Genomic DNA, 14,843 nt, shown 5'->3' with positions numbered 1-14,843 from the left:
CTGCAAGGAAGGGAGGATAAAGACCGCGGACATTAACATACAGATAACAGGCAGAGCATCCCTCTGTCCCTTCCCTTCTTCCCGACCTCCCCTCCTTCCTTCCATCCGTCCATCCTTTCTTGTTTGTGTTTGAAGGTCCTTTTTGTTTTATTGTTGAAATAAGATCTCATTTTGTAGCCCAGGCTATCCCCGAACTCACGGCTTTTCTCCTGCCTCAGCCTTCTGAGTGCTGGCATTTCTATTTTCCAGATCACTTTGCACCTTGAAAAGATATTGAAGGCCTTCGCGAGACTTGTGACATGTATATTCTTTCTTCTCCCTGGTCAACAACCTTCAGTTCCATCTCAGCTTTGAACACACGCTGTGCTATCTCCAGGTATATAATGGGATGTCTGCAGGTGGCCTGGCAAAGACTTTTCCCAGCTCGCTCTATATTTTAATCAGAAAAGTTTTATCCTTGCCAGCAGATTTTTCCTTAAAAGTCACGTTTTAGTTTGCAGGCCCTTAAACCTTTGTTTCCACCCAGCTCACTCTGTGACAGGGCAGATTAGTAAGAACACAGATTGTCTCTGATCCACCAACCAGCAGAGATCACTGACGCAGCAAGAGCGCGGGAGGCAGGAGGCAGGAGGCGGGTCATTTGTCTTTTCAGTGGGCAAGCACAAATGATCCTCTCCTGCCATATGTTCTGAAGAACCCTCTTCTTTCTCTCCAGGTGTTTGACCCCCTATTGAATAGAGGAATTGATCAAAGTTGAAGCTGTAGCGAGACTGATAGAAAACCTCTATTCCTCAGTAAATCAAATCTTTAGAAAGAATTCAAAGTAAAATACTGATATCTAACTCTGTCCCTGAGTCTCGCTGCCTTGTGTGAGCATGAGCCGTGCCGCTTCGGTGTCCTGATCTCTGTTTTCTTTTTCAAAATATGCACATCTAGGGAATTCTACAAGGAAAAAGACACTTTACTTTTCTTTCTTTCCTTCTTTTTTTTTTTTTCTGGCACTGACCTCAGTGATGATGCCTGTTAAGCAAATGGTGGTAACTTAAAATAAAGCTCCTTGTGTCTGTTTCAAAAGAATTATGGCTTGGAAGGTTCGCATGAGGTGAAGGAGAACAAGAAGAAATAGACATCAAGTTGAGATGCTGTGCCAAACATCTGGAAGAGAGAATTAGAGCATTATGGGAAAACAGATGGAGGGAGGCTTGGACAGATAAAATTAAAGGCAACGCTGCTCAGTGTCTGATTACCTAAGAGAATTAGACTTAAAAAGAAAGTATCTATAAAACCTATGCTTTAAATAACCTCTTGACATGAGAACACTTTAAAAAATTGGAGCTCTTATCGGGCCTTGAGGTTTACTTTGAAGGCCTTAATTTACTAATAACTGGGTGCATTGCTTCCTTTTATTATTATTAGAAACAAGACTCTAATTGATAACCAAAAGGCTTATAAAGGCCCATACTAAAATTATTCCCATGTTATTTTAATTAGCCTACTTAAAATCCATTTGAAAAATTAGGGGCTTAGCCAAGCATTAAATATCTGTGTGAAGAGAAGCGGGTGAGCTTCTTTGGGAGCTGTTTTCCCTCGGAATGAGGACTCACTTGGTGTGTGTAAACATTGTTGTCGATGGCCATGATGTACACAGTGCTGAGGGCTCACCAGCATTGCACAAACCCAATAAAAATTTAAAGAGTTTGGTCTTAAAAACTTTATTGAGTCTCCCCCAAGACACTAAACTCTAAAATGGAAATTGATAATGATGTCAAGAATGTATAATATCAGGGCTGGAGAAATGGCTCAGAGGTTAGGAGTAGTTACTGCTCCTCCAGAGGCTCTGAGTTCAGTTCCCAGAACCCACATCAGGTGGCTCACATGTGCCTGGAATTCTAACTCCATGGAAAACACAGACACAGATACACACACACACAAACACACACACACAGATACAAGCACACACACGTACACAAGGACACACACAGACACACAAACACACACACAGACACACACAGACATAAGCACAAACACACAGAGACACACACAGACATACACACAAACATACACACAGATACAAGCACACTCACAGACACAAGCACACACACAGACACACAAACACACACACAGACATAAACACAAACACACACAGACACACACACATAGACACACAGACACATATAGACACAGACACAAACACACAGACACACACAGACACAAACCCACAAACACATATAGACACACACACATAGATGCACAGATACATACAGACACAGACACAAACACATAAACACACACACAGACACACACACAGAGACTCATACAGACACACACACACAGACACAAACACACAGACACACAGATGCACACACACACACACACACACTACTATGTTCCCTGCCTTTTGAAGAGTGAATCCCCATGCCCTCAGCTTTCCCTGGCCATCCTTTATTTAAATGGCTGAACCCTGACCTGAGCCCACGAACTGGGAGAAACGTGTCAGCTCAACATCCCTCCCAGAGGGCTATTGAGGGCCTATCACCTTTTACCCAGGGCCCTGCCGCCTTCTAAGCTCTTGGCTTTGCTTTTTCTCAACACCTATAGCTGTCTTCTTCCTCATGCTATGGACAATCATTTTTTCCTTATCTTTTTTTCCCAGAAAACTTTTTTTGTTTCTCATCTCTTCAAAATTCACCATTGATAAAGAGTCTGTGTGCATACCAGACCTTCCTGAAGGTTTGGGAATAACACAAAGGAACCAGAACCTCATAGAATAATAAACAACTAAAAATGGATGCAAAATGGCACCGTGCTCTACACTTCAAGTCCCTCTGCCACTGCCAGGAGAAACATCTTACTGGGACCTCCTTGTCTTCCTGACTGCTACCACATTACTGGGAAAACTGTCAATTAATGTTTCCAGTTTCCAATGCTTTTCTTTTCTTTTCTTTTTTTTTTTTTTTTTTTTTTTTTTTTTTTTTTTTTGGCTTCCAGGACACCCCCTTTTCCAGTCAGGAAACATCAAACCAGCAAGCTCATTACCCCAGCTGATCTTTTTCTATATCTGTCATCATTATTACTGTGTTCTGGTGACACAGATATTGTTTATCCTTAATGGAATAAGGTCACATTCATGACGTGTAGAAGCTGCTATGCCTCGTTGCCTTGGTTTTAGCCAGTGGAGCAGCACACACTTACTATCCCAGAAGTTGTAAGCTCAGGAAGGCACATCAAGCATTTAAGTCTAGCCTTGGCAAGTTGGAGACCAACCTGGGCTACTTGAGACCCTGGCTTGAAAACAAAGCAGTATAAAACCCAAACCCCTTGCAAAGGGACTCAGAATTGGCACAGAATACACCCAGACACCAAGTTCTCGGTGCCAAGGAGATCTATTACCCCAGAAGGGTGAGCGTGAGGCAGGGGATGGGGGTGCAGGATGGAGGGAGAGTGGGGGGGCTGTCTCTGGATTGGACAAAGACAGCAGCAAAGTGTTTGCAGGAGTGCTTTTTAAGGGGGGAAAGGGTGAGTCTGTGTTACGTCCTAGTTGAACCCATTAGTCAATGTGGCTGAATAATAAATTTCTACAGCTGGACTTAATGTTTTGATAGCTGGACCTAGGTGATCAGTCCCAGGAATGAGGAAGTGGCCAAATAAGGGAATGGACCGTGTGGGTGGGGGTGAGAGGGTGGGCTAGCTTTAGGAATGTAATCTAAGAGTTTAGCAAGGGAGAGGGAAGGGAGGAGAGCTAGACCTCATGGCACCATGTCTGCTGTGCGTGGGCCTGTTAGAGAGCCAACCCTTCTCACCTCAGATCTAATCAAGCATTGCCCATGAGTGTGCTGATGCATTTTGCATTGTAGTTCTCCTCTTCCTAATGCGCTTCCTGAGAAGAGGCACATGGGTCACAGTGACAAACAGCATCTGTCTCAGCAAGACTTCTTTCTTTGAATAAATTTCACTAAGAATTTTCATAAAGAGTCCTTAGAAACTTGAGCTCCGTTGAGCAAGCTGAACACATCAGCCTCAGAAACAAGTTTCTACTCCTGCGGGTCACCACACTTCAACCCTACAGCACAGACCAATATTAGCAGAGTTCAATACAATGAGAGCAGCATGGACTAGGATACCAGCAAAAGCCCCAGGAGAAGGAACGGTGTGAGCCTGGCATTTAGAGAGAGGAGGGTTCAATTCCCAGGAAAGTCAAAGAACCATTGGCCACCATCTCACTCAACTGTTGGAGGTTGATCTAATGTATTTTGATGCTAATTACTGACTGCTGTCTCTGCTACTCACCTTGCCTAAGAGCTTAACCTGTTTGACCAATAAAAGGCCATCACATCTGGGAAGGGCAAATGGGATGTGTGTGGTTAAGGTTCCCAGGCTTGGGGAGACAGAGAGAATCTTGGAAAAAAGAGAGACTCGAAGAGAAGAAGAGGGAAGGCCGCTATGGCTTAGGTGGAGGAGAAACACGTGACCAGCGTGGATAGAGATTTGGCCTAGATGATGATAATTAGTAAGTATTTGGGATTATGAATGAGAGGTAGCTTGACAGAAAGTATTAGAACCAGACCGCATGGGATTCTATACCTGACCTACTATAGGAAGTCATTTAGGGGATTAATATCTGCCCTGCCCCAGGTTAACTAAGGCTATTTAAAAAATATAACAGGTGTCTGTGTCTTGATTGATTGCTAGCGGGTTATAAAATAACCCGCTGCTGTAATAATACTTATAGGCCTAATAATAAACATTGTTAGGCCATACTGATAATAACTGCAACAAATTGATCCTACACTTTACACTGAGCATCTTGATGAAAAACGTGGGAAGGCCTGAAGGACCCACGGGCCTAAGCTTGGAAGGCTGCTGCAGCTCTCATGGAGGCTCTGACAGGCTGTGGTCCAGGCCAAGAACAATGTTGTGAGGCCTGTGGAGGTAAAGTCAAAGGACAAAGAGTGGACCCCTGCCACGAAACTAGGATGTGTGGCCAAAGACATGAAGATGAAGGACCTTCCTGTTAAGGAATCCCAGATCATTGACTTTCTCCTGGGACCATCCCTAAGGGATGAGGCTCTAAAGGTCATACGGAAGCAGATTCAGGATGGCCAGTGGGCCAGGTTCAAGCTTTTGACACTATTGGGGACTACAAAGGTCACAGGTCACTTTGGTCTTGGTGTTATGTGCTCCAAGGAGGTAGCCACTATCATCTGAGGAGTCATCATCTTGGTCAATCTTTCCATCATCCTATCTTTGAGAGGCTACTAAGGGAACAAGATTGGAAAGTCCACACTGTTCCATGCAAGGTGACAGACTAAAGTGGTTCGGTGCTGGTGTATCTCATTCCTGCCCCCAGAAACACTGGCATAGTTTCTGTTGCCAGCCCCAGGAAGTTGGTGCTAATGGTCAGTGTTGATGCTGCTACACATCAGCCAAGAGCTGCACTGTCACCCTGGGCAACTCTTTTTCCGAGGCTACTTTTGATGCCATCTCCAAGACCTACACGTGCTGGACCCCTGCTCTGGAAAGAGACTGTGTTCACCAAAGCTCCCTGTGACAGGGTTCATCTTGTGAAAACACACAGCCGAGTCTCTGTTCAAAAGCCTGGAGCTCCAGCTGTGGCTACCACCTAGGGTTTTTATAACAGAAAAAGAAATTGAATTAGATCTGTTTAAAGAAGAGAGAGAGAGAGATAAAAAGAAAATATGCCTTCCCTAAAAAAGTCAGTTAGACAGAAAAATACATTTTAAAGAATAATGTCACATCATACTTCGCTCGATTATAAATGAGAGTGTGTTCACTTATCTTCACCAAATTTGCTAGACTACATGTGATTCTGGCTTGGACCCAGTGCATTATGCTCCCTATTTGCTGAATGATAGTCATCTACATACTGTGTGACAAGTACTGTGCTCGCATATGGGACCGACACGAGGGAAAGACGGTAACACACAGCTGCTCTCATGGGCAGCGGAGGGAAGACAAGCCACAGAAGAAGAATCAGAAAAGATGCAGTAGACAGTGTCATCGAGAGAGGCACACGGAGGGTAACTGGCTCTCTCCGGAGTGGTAAAGAGAAGGTGCCTGCCTTCTGAGGTGCTTTCTTTACTGATGGGTAAGAGATCTCCGCATTGCTGGGTGTGGTGGCACATGCCTTTAATCTCAGCACTCCGGAGGCAGAGACAGGCAGATTGCAGTGAGTTTGAGGCCAGCCTGGTCTACACACACACACACACACACACACACACACACACACACACACACACGAGAGAGAGAGACAGAGAGAGAGAGAGAGACAGAGAGAGAGAGACAGAGAGAGAGAGAGGCAGAGAGAGACAGAGAGAGAGAGAGAGAGAGAGAGAGAGAGAGAGAGACAGAGAGAGAGAGAGAGAGAGACAGAGAGACAGAGACAGAGACAGAGACAGAGACCGAGATAGAGACAGAGATATCGAGATCCTTTCGGGAAGGAGAACTGAGCAGGGAAGAGACAGGTGTGCAAAGGTGGGGGTGGAGAGTGGGTTGGAAACAGCTTGCTCACCCATGGAGCTATGGCCTGAGCATTGCCTCTGCTCGGGTGTGAAGGGTCCTGCAAAGGACACAGAAAGGACAGGAACTGGCTAAAAGTGCTGGTGCAGAAGACATGTGGAGACAGGTTGGGTGAGCATGGCTTGCCCTGTACAAGCCTGTGTCCCCGAAGCTGGCCTGCGTTGCAGCAACGTACATGTTGAAAGCTTACCTCACGGTTTATTTAAGGAACAATAGAAGATGAAGATTTTAAAAACTGATGAAAATGAAAACCTCATAACACCAGCATCTCTAGATATTGCTCAGCCAAAGAATGGATAAAGAATACTACTTAGCTATTACAAACAAGGAAATCATGAAATTTGAAGGCAAATGGATGGAGCTAGAAAAGATCAACCTGAGTGAGGTAACCCAGAACTAGAAAGACACAAGTGGACATTAGCCATATAATACAGGATAACCCCACTACAATTCACAGACCTAAAGAAGCTAAATAACAAGAAGGACCCCAGGGAAGATGCTTAATTCTCATTCAGAAGGACAAATAGAATAGACACTGGAAGCAGTTGCAGAGAAGGAACAGGTTGGGAGTCTACAATAGACGTCTTCTGAAAGACTCCACCCAGCACAGGATCAAAGCAGATGCTGAGACTCACAGCCAAACTTTTGGCAGAGTTCAGGGCACCTTATGGAAGAGTAGGGGGCATAGAAGGACCCAGAAGGGATGGGAGCTCCACAAGGAGACCAACAAAGCCAACAAATCTGGGCCCAGGGGGACCTGCAGAGACTAATCAACCAAGGACCATAAATGGTGAGGACCTAGATCCCCTGCTCAGATGTTGATAGGCAGCACAGTCTCCTGGTGGGTCCCATAAAATGGGGAGTAGGGGCTGCCTCTGACATGGACTCTCTTGCCTACTCATTGATCACATCCCCCAGCAGGGCCGCCTTAATAGACCACAAAAGAAGAGGATGTAGGCAGTCCAGATGAGACTTGATAGGCTGGGTCCGAGGGCTCCCCACTTCTGAGGACCAGGGGAGGGGGAGGGGGAGAGAAGGTGGGGTGAGGAGAGATGGGGGAGGGAGCTACAATCAATATGTAAAGTGAATACATTAAAACGTAAATAAAAGTTAAAAAAGAAAACACAGTTAAAAAAAAAAAAAGAAAGAAAGAAAGTGGGCTTAGTCTCTCACCTCCAGACTTTCTGCGCACAATCAAGAGGCTGCATGCTCTGTTAAATGCATGTGAGTCTTCCTGCTTTTTTATTTCATTTCTTTTTGTTTTATTGACATGTAACCATTGCACATTTATGGAGGGCAATCATTGTATAATGATCAAATCAGAGAAATTAGCATACTCTTCACCTTAAATATCTATCCTTTCTTTGTTGTAAAAATATTCAAAATATTCTGTTGTAAGAATTTGGAGCACAGTTTGTTATCATTGGCTATGTTCATTCCAGGACCCTGTAGACCATCAATACTTACTCTTCTTACCTAACTACAACACTGTGTCCACTGAGCAAACTCTCATCTCCTCTCACTGTTCTGTCAGCCTGTGGTAAGAACTAATTTTCACTTCTATGAAATTTGCGGTTTTAGATTCGATGCATGAGCAAGATCGTGCGGTGTTTGTCTTTCAGCGCTTGGCTTGACTCACTGCACATGATGTCCTGTCATACCTGTATTACGTTTTCCTTATCCATTCGTCAGTAAATACGGGCAGGCAGGTGTCTCTTCAGCATGCCTGTTTCCTTCCTTTTGAATATCTCATTATCCAGAAGTAGGACCGAGGGGGTATATGGGAGTTCTATTTTCCATTTGGAGGAACTCAATAACGAGTGTACAAGTTTGTAGTTGTATACAGTGTGTAGAATTTCCTCTTCTCTAATGTACCAGTGTTTTCAATTTTTGACCTTTGGCAATAGTCATTCTGGTGTGAGATGATATCACATTGTGGCTTTGATTTGTATTCTCTAATGAGTAATATTATTAAATACACTGTCTGTCTGTCTGTCTGTCTGTCTGTCTGTCTGTCTCTCTCTCTCTCTCTCTCTCTCTCTCTCTCTCTGTGTGTGTGTGTGTGTGTGTGTGTGTGTGTGTGTGTGTGTGTGTGTGATGAGTACATGCATATGAGAATGAGGGTTTGCATGCCTACACATGGAGAAGTCAGAGCAAGCCATCTGGAATCCTCTTCTACTGCTCTCTGATTGGAAGTGGAAGTCTCTTTAGGCCAAGCTAGCTGAGCAGCAATGTGTTGACCCTTCAGTGCTGACGTTGCAGGCATACGCAGCTATGACTGTATTTTTATGTAGCTGCTAGGGTTTTGAACTTAGCTCCTCAGGTTTGTAAAGCATGAACTTTACTCAACGAACATCACCCCCCTCATCCCACTCCATGTATCTTTGGGTCATTTGTGTGCCTGATTTGGAGAAATATCTAGTCATTTCTCTAGGCCATTTTAAAATTTAAATTTTTTCCTATAGAATTTTTTAGTCTGTAATAGATTCTGGAAACTTAGGTTTCGATCAGACATTTAGATATTTTCTTCCATTTTGCAAATTGTCCATTCACTCTTTTGACTGTTTTGCTGTGCAGATTATTTTTGGTCTGAAGTCACTCTGCCTGTTTATTGTCTGTGCTTTTGAAGTTCTAATCAAAGGTCCTTGCAGTGACAATGTCTGCAGCATTTCTCTGATATTTTCTCTGACAGTTCTATAGTCTCAGATTTTACATTTAAGAATTTAGTCCATTTTGAGCTGAATTTTACCTCTGGTGTCAGTGTAAGAACAGACCCATAACCCAGTGAGACAGAACACACTTTCACTGCTCTTGAGGCTGCTGGAGTTCACTCCATAATACCACCCTCCTCTCTGTTCCCACTCCACTAAGTGGGTGCTCAGCACTTCTGACATGGTATTTCTGTCTTCCTTTAGTCCCATTACTGCCTTCTTTCTTCCCTTCCCCTTTTTCATGTTCACACATCACTGTCATCATCTCTGGACCGAGCCAGCTGTTAAGACCCCAGAGCCCAAGAGTAGAGAAGGAAAAGACGACCAAGACTAAAATCATAAAATGTAAAATATAAGCAAAGGTCAGCTCTGGTCTTCTGTAGGTTACACTAAACAGTGCTTATTTCCCACTTATCCCTGCCATATTCTGGGATATAAATAGTACAAGGATCATAGAAATACAACATCAGACAGAGAAACTTACACATGCAGCTTCTTCTACCTCCTGAACTTTGAAGACACTGTTTCTCCCAAGAGGAGCAGATCTGACACATTTCCCTTCTGTCTCACTTGCAAATGTCAATCCCAGATACAATTAAATACTTGCAGAGTTAAACACTAAAGACCAGATTTTCTTTCTTCAGGTTTCTTGTGCTTAGTAAATAAGTTCTAAAATAGAACAAAGGAATAAGTGTAAAGGGTTCTGGAAGAGGCAGGGAACAGTTCTGTGCCTTCAGGGTGTCCTTAGTGATGGACATTTTAGCCTAGGAGGAAAGGTGAGTTACAAAGACAGAAAGAAGAGGACACTCAGAGGTGGTATCTGGAAAAGTAGATGGGGAGATCTGGTTAACTCTAGATCTTTCTACAGGGAAGCCATCTTACTTTTATTTCTCATGGCTCTGATAAACACTCTGGCAACAGCAGCTCTGGGGAGGAAAGGTTTACTTCAGTTCATAAGTCCAGGTCCATGGTCAATCACTATGGGGAAGTCAAGGCAACAGGAGCATGCAGCAGTTTGTCACATCCACAGACAAGAGTGGAGATCTGTGAATTAATGCATGTCTGCTCATGTTCAGCTCGTGTGCTCCTTTTTTTATATGGTCCGGGACCCAAACCCAGGAAGTGATGCCACTCACTTCACCTGCATCTTCCCTTATCTATTAACATAAGCAAGACAATTTCCCATAGATGACAATCCCCCATAGACAATCCCCTGTAGACAATCCCTCATAGACAATCTACTGAAGACAATCCCACATAGACAATCTCCCATAGGTGACAATCTCACATAAACAATCTCACATAGATAATCTCCCATAGGTAACAATCTCCCATAGACAGTCTCTCATAGACAATCTCCCACAGACAATCACATAGACAATCTTACATAGACAATCTCCCATAGACAATCTCACATAGATAATCTTACGTAGACAACCTCCCATAGACAATCTCACATAGTCCACAGACCAGCCTGAGCTACACAACCCCTCACCGAGATCCTACAGTCTATCAAGTTGACATTTAAAAGTAACCACCACCTCTTAGAGTCTCCATTTCTTTTTTAACACATTCTGCTGTATCCTCAAACCCTCTTACCTTCTCTGTGAGTCTTCCCAAGCAAACCGAATAACAATTTACTATTCTCCAAGCTACCCTTAGGATAAAGTTATTAAGATCTGAACATTGGTAGGCAATGGGTCACACTTTAGTTTGATGTCTCTTTCTGGTACACATTTGTTGAATGAGTACTGGCAAGTCACTGAACCTCACTGAGCCTCGGGGTCATAAAACCAAAGTCCTTAAATTCATGTATTTTGGGTTTACCCTATTCTTACATCGTGTCATTTCATATTCACTCTACAGGTAAGATCCCATATAGTTTCATTTTATAAGGAGGGGCATGCAGTCATCATCAAACCCCTACCCAGATCTAGCCAAGGGACAGAACATTCTCCACAGTTAACTGGAGACTGGGGACTGATTTTCACACGATCTCTGGTGCCCCATACTTGGCCATGTCCCTTTATTGGGGAGGCCCAATGTCACTCGGAGGAAGGATAGCAGACTACCAAGAAGAGACTTGATACCCTAGCACCATATTCATGTGGAGGAGGTCCCCCTCAGCCACAGTCATAGGGAAGGGGGATTGGGGCGAAAGTGGGAGGGAGGGAGGAATGGGAGGATGCATGGGATGGGATAGAAAATGAGATGTAATATGAATTATTGTATTTTTCAATAAAAAATGTGTTAAAAAATTTTTTAAAAAGGAGGGGCATGGAGACCAAGAGGGATCCATCCATCCTGAGAGACACTTGGCCAGAGGCAGAGTTGAGTACATTGGCTAACTATCAGGAAAAGTGAGTTCTCTCTCTACAGGAGAAAAAGGCCAGATGACACCTGGCACCAGGACCTTGTGTCTGGTTCTGGAGTCCTGCAGTAACCATGGCACTCAGCTGCCTCTGCACATAGCATGTTGAGGTTTCATGTTATAGCTAAAATTCAAAGAAGTACATAAAATTTGTATGGTGGAGCTCACACCTTGCTGTAGGTAGGGACAGGCATTAAAAGAATCTCCTTATATTTCATCATTAATCCACTTATCACTTAGGTGTTCCATTCTGTGTCTATCCTGCCATCCTAGCATATGGTAACGTCCCCAAGAAAAGAGGCCAAGCCCTCTGTTTGATTCCCCACAGCACATATTGGAAACCATGTGCCAATGTATATGGATTATAGATAATTTGAGACTGAGGCAGTGTCTGCCACTGTGTTTTCCTCTTATTTTAATCCAAAAGGAATCGGCATTATGGCAGAGTGTGTGTTTATACACAGTCCTGTCTTATATCTTCAAAAATACATAATATGTGCTGGCTTGAAGTTCATACAAGTCACCCACTCTGCCACAAAGCAGAGATGTCAAGAAAGAAAGAGAGAAAGCATGAGAGAAAAGCCAAGGAAAAAGGTAGAGGGAGGCAGGGAACAAGAAAGGGAAGAAAGGAGGGAGGGAGAGAGGAATAAAGAGAGGGAGGAAGGATGGAAGAAAGGACAGAAGGAAGAAAGGAAGGAAGCAAGCAAGGAAGGAAGGAAGGAATTTCTACCCTCTTTTCATATGCCTTTAAACCTTAAACTTTAAGCATTCTTAAGACACACTGTGACATTCTTCCAGTGACATTTCCCTATGTTTCCCAATCTTTAACTTCTGAGGGTCATTGTAGCTTGTGTCAGCTACCATGTGAAGAAATTCTCTGATCCTTCTTTAAATGAGGTAAAATCTAGTGTCTTTCTAAGGGTCAGGGTCTCACTTTAAGAACGGGGGACTTGAGTCCTTGGTAAAGCTGTCAAGGAGGTTTCTATTTTGGGACTCTGGTCTGTTTCAGCATCAGTGAGGGAAAGTGAACCCTAACACACACACACACACACACACACACACACACACACACACACACACACACATTGTTGAAAGCATTTGTAGTATCTGTTGAAGGGACATACACAAAAGGCACTTGTGTGTATCAGACAGAGGAGAAAATTGGAAACAAAAAGAAAATCTGCAGGCAGAGGGTTTAACATTCATGTATGCATTCATTCAGCAAATATTTGCTGAATGCCTACTTGAGGCAGAGCCTGGCCCAGGGTGATCATTCCAAGTTATTAATATTAAAGAGGCCCAGCTCTTGCCCTTACCTCACAGTCAAGTGTGGGAGATGAGACATGTACATATTTATTATTTAGTAGTGTCGTACAAACATTTGAGCTGGGAGTCTGAGGGCTAAAAGGCTACATTAGTCATGCTACAGAGAATGATAACCCAAGTCCCCCCCCAACCCCCTCCCCCCGCCACCATCCCATCATTGTCAGTCAGCTCATGGCATCCGCCCTCCACCATCCCCATAACGAACAGTATGTGTTGGGTTCCTATCAAAACTCTTGGATGCAGCCCCAAGTCCTTTCACCTTCAGAGGACAATGGCTCCCTGAATACCGTGAAAGCTTTGTATTCAGTGGTGGATTTCAACACTGTAACGTAAGTGACTTCCAAAATTCTAGGCAGTGTTGTCCGGGTGATTAACACAGAGGCTGCTGGGGCTCAGGCATGGATTTGCTTCTCAATAGTGTCTGTGGGTTCTGTGATGAAGGGACCCTTCTGAATCTGTCCACCATAACATGTCAGCAGATGGTTGTAAGATGATCAGAACTCAGCGTCGCCACGGCGACTTTGTGTCCATGCTACTGTACAAGGTTCTGGTCATGCTGAGAATTCGTGACTCTTCTAATGTATTGGGTGATGGGTAGTTAACTGCTGTGTTGTTCTGTTTCTTGTTTTTATAGTGGCGCTGACGTGTACATAAGATTGGCCACTTTAAATTGTAGTGCGTGGCTTCCTGGGATTAAACACATTTATTTACTACTAGACCGTCACTATCACCCATCCCCAGAACACTTTCATCTTCCCAAGGTGACTCTGTTCCTATTGGACAATTCACTCTCCACACCTCCTTCTTTAGACCTTTTTTTTTTTACCACCAGCCCTTTCTTTTGTCTACCCTAAGTGTCTCATATAAGCAAATTTACTCTGTATTTTTTTCTTGCATGCCTTATTTATCCAAAGTATAGCATGCATCAAAATTTCCTCCTTTTTGAGAGCTGAATAATATACCATTCTTTGCACATAGTTCATTTTGCTTATACATTCATATCTTGATGGGCATTCAAATACATTGTGAATAATTTGTTGTGAACATGGGCGTACAAATATTTGCTTCCCCGACTCATTTTCAATGTAGCACTTTAAAATGATTGAAAGCGCATTTGTAAGATATTATCTTCTTCCTATGAAGGACCATACAGGGCTGATGGGGTAACTCCTGCCCAGTTCTGTAATTATGATGAGAAAATTAGAAAGCACTCTGGCTTTTGCTGTCATAGGCTACTCTTTATGAATCTGTAGAGGTGAGATACCTACAAACTAAGAATGGCATCAGCCTTTTCAGTGACCAAAGAAGAATCATAAGAAGAGCAATACTTCATGATATGTGAAAGGTACGCTTATAAGTAATTTCTAAACTTAAATTCATTGGAGCACAGCCATACGTAATTCATTTTTACATTACCTATACCAACCTCCAAAGAGGCTACAAAGAAAGAGTTGAATACCTGTGTCAGAGACCACATGGCCCTCAAATCCTAGATACTTATGATATGGCTATTTTGAAAACAAATAAACAAACAAACAAAAAAAAGCCAACAGCTGACACAAATCTTTGATCTATTCTTACTTTTTCATCTACATTTGAGAAAACCAAGGCCCAGGACAGTGTCGTGTCAGGCCAGAGTTTATAGCCCTAAGAGCTTCTAGAAGCAATCCAAGTACACTTGAGCTTGTAAAACGGGCCTCACTGTGACCCTGGGATGCAGCACAGTGGCTTACCACAAAGCACAGGGTGATGGGCCACACCTCCATCTCTTCACATATGCCCACGTTCTCAGCCTTCTCTGCTTCTTCTTGACACAGCAGGCTCACTCTGAGAGGGTCCTTAATAGGGTCGCTTTGGGTCATGTGCTGACCTTGCCTGTAATTGCTTAAGTATGATAT

General features: G+C 43.5%; 1 long non-coding RNA gene across 1 annotated transcript; it reads right to left on the bottom strand.

Annotated features, from left to right (window-relative positions):
* Positions 1–1,020: 1,020 nt before the first annotated feature.
* Positions 1,021–13,334, bottom strand: LOC311596913. The gene is made up of 3 exons (XR_014779031.1): positions 13,233–13,334; positions 9,733–9,917; positions 1,021–1,155 (listed from the first exon to the last, which is right to left on the bottom strand). It is a non-coding gene; the product is annotated as an uncharacterized lncRNA (long non-coding RNA).
* Between the last annotated feature and the right edge of the window lie 1,509 nt (positions 13,335–14,843).

Source organism: Acomys minous, assembly GCF_964271855.1.
Source record: "Acomys minous genome assembly, chromosome: 4".
Classification (NCBI taxonomy): domain Eukaryota; kingdom Metazoa; phylum Chordata; class Mammalia; order Rodentia; family Muridae; genus Acomys; species Acomys minous.
The sequence above is the reverse complement of the archived record's forward strand: the minus strand, read 5'-3'. Positions and strand labels throughout refer to the sequence as shown.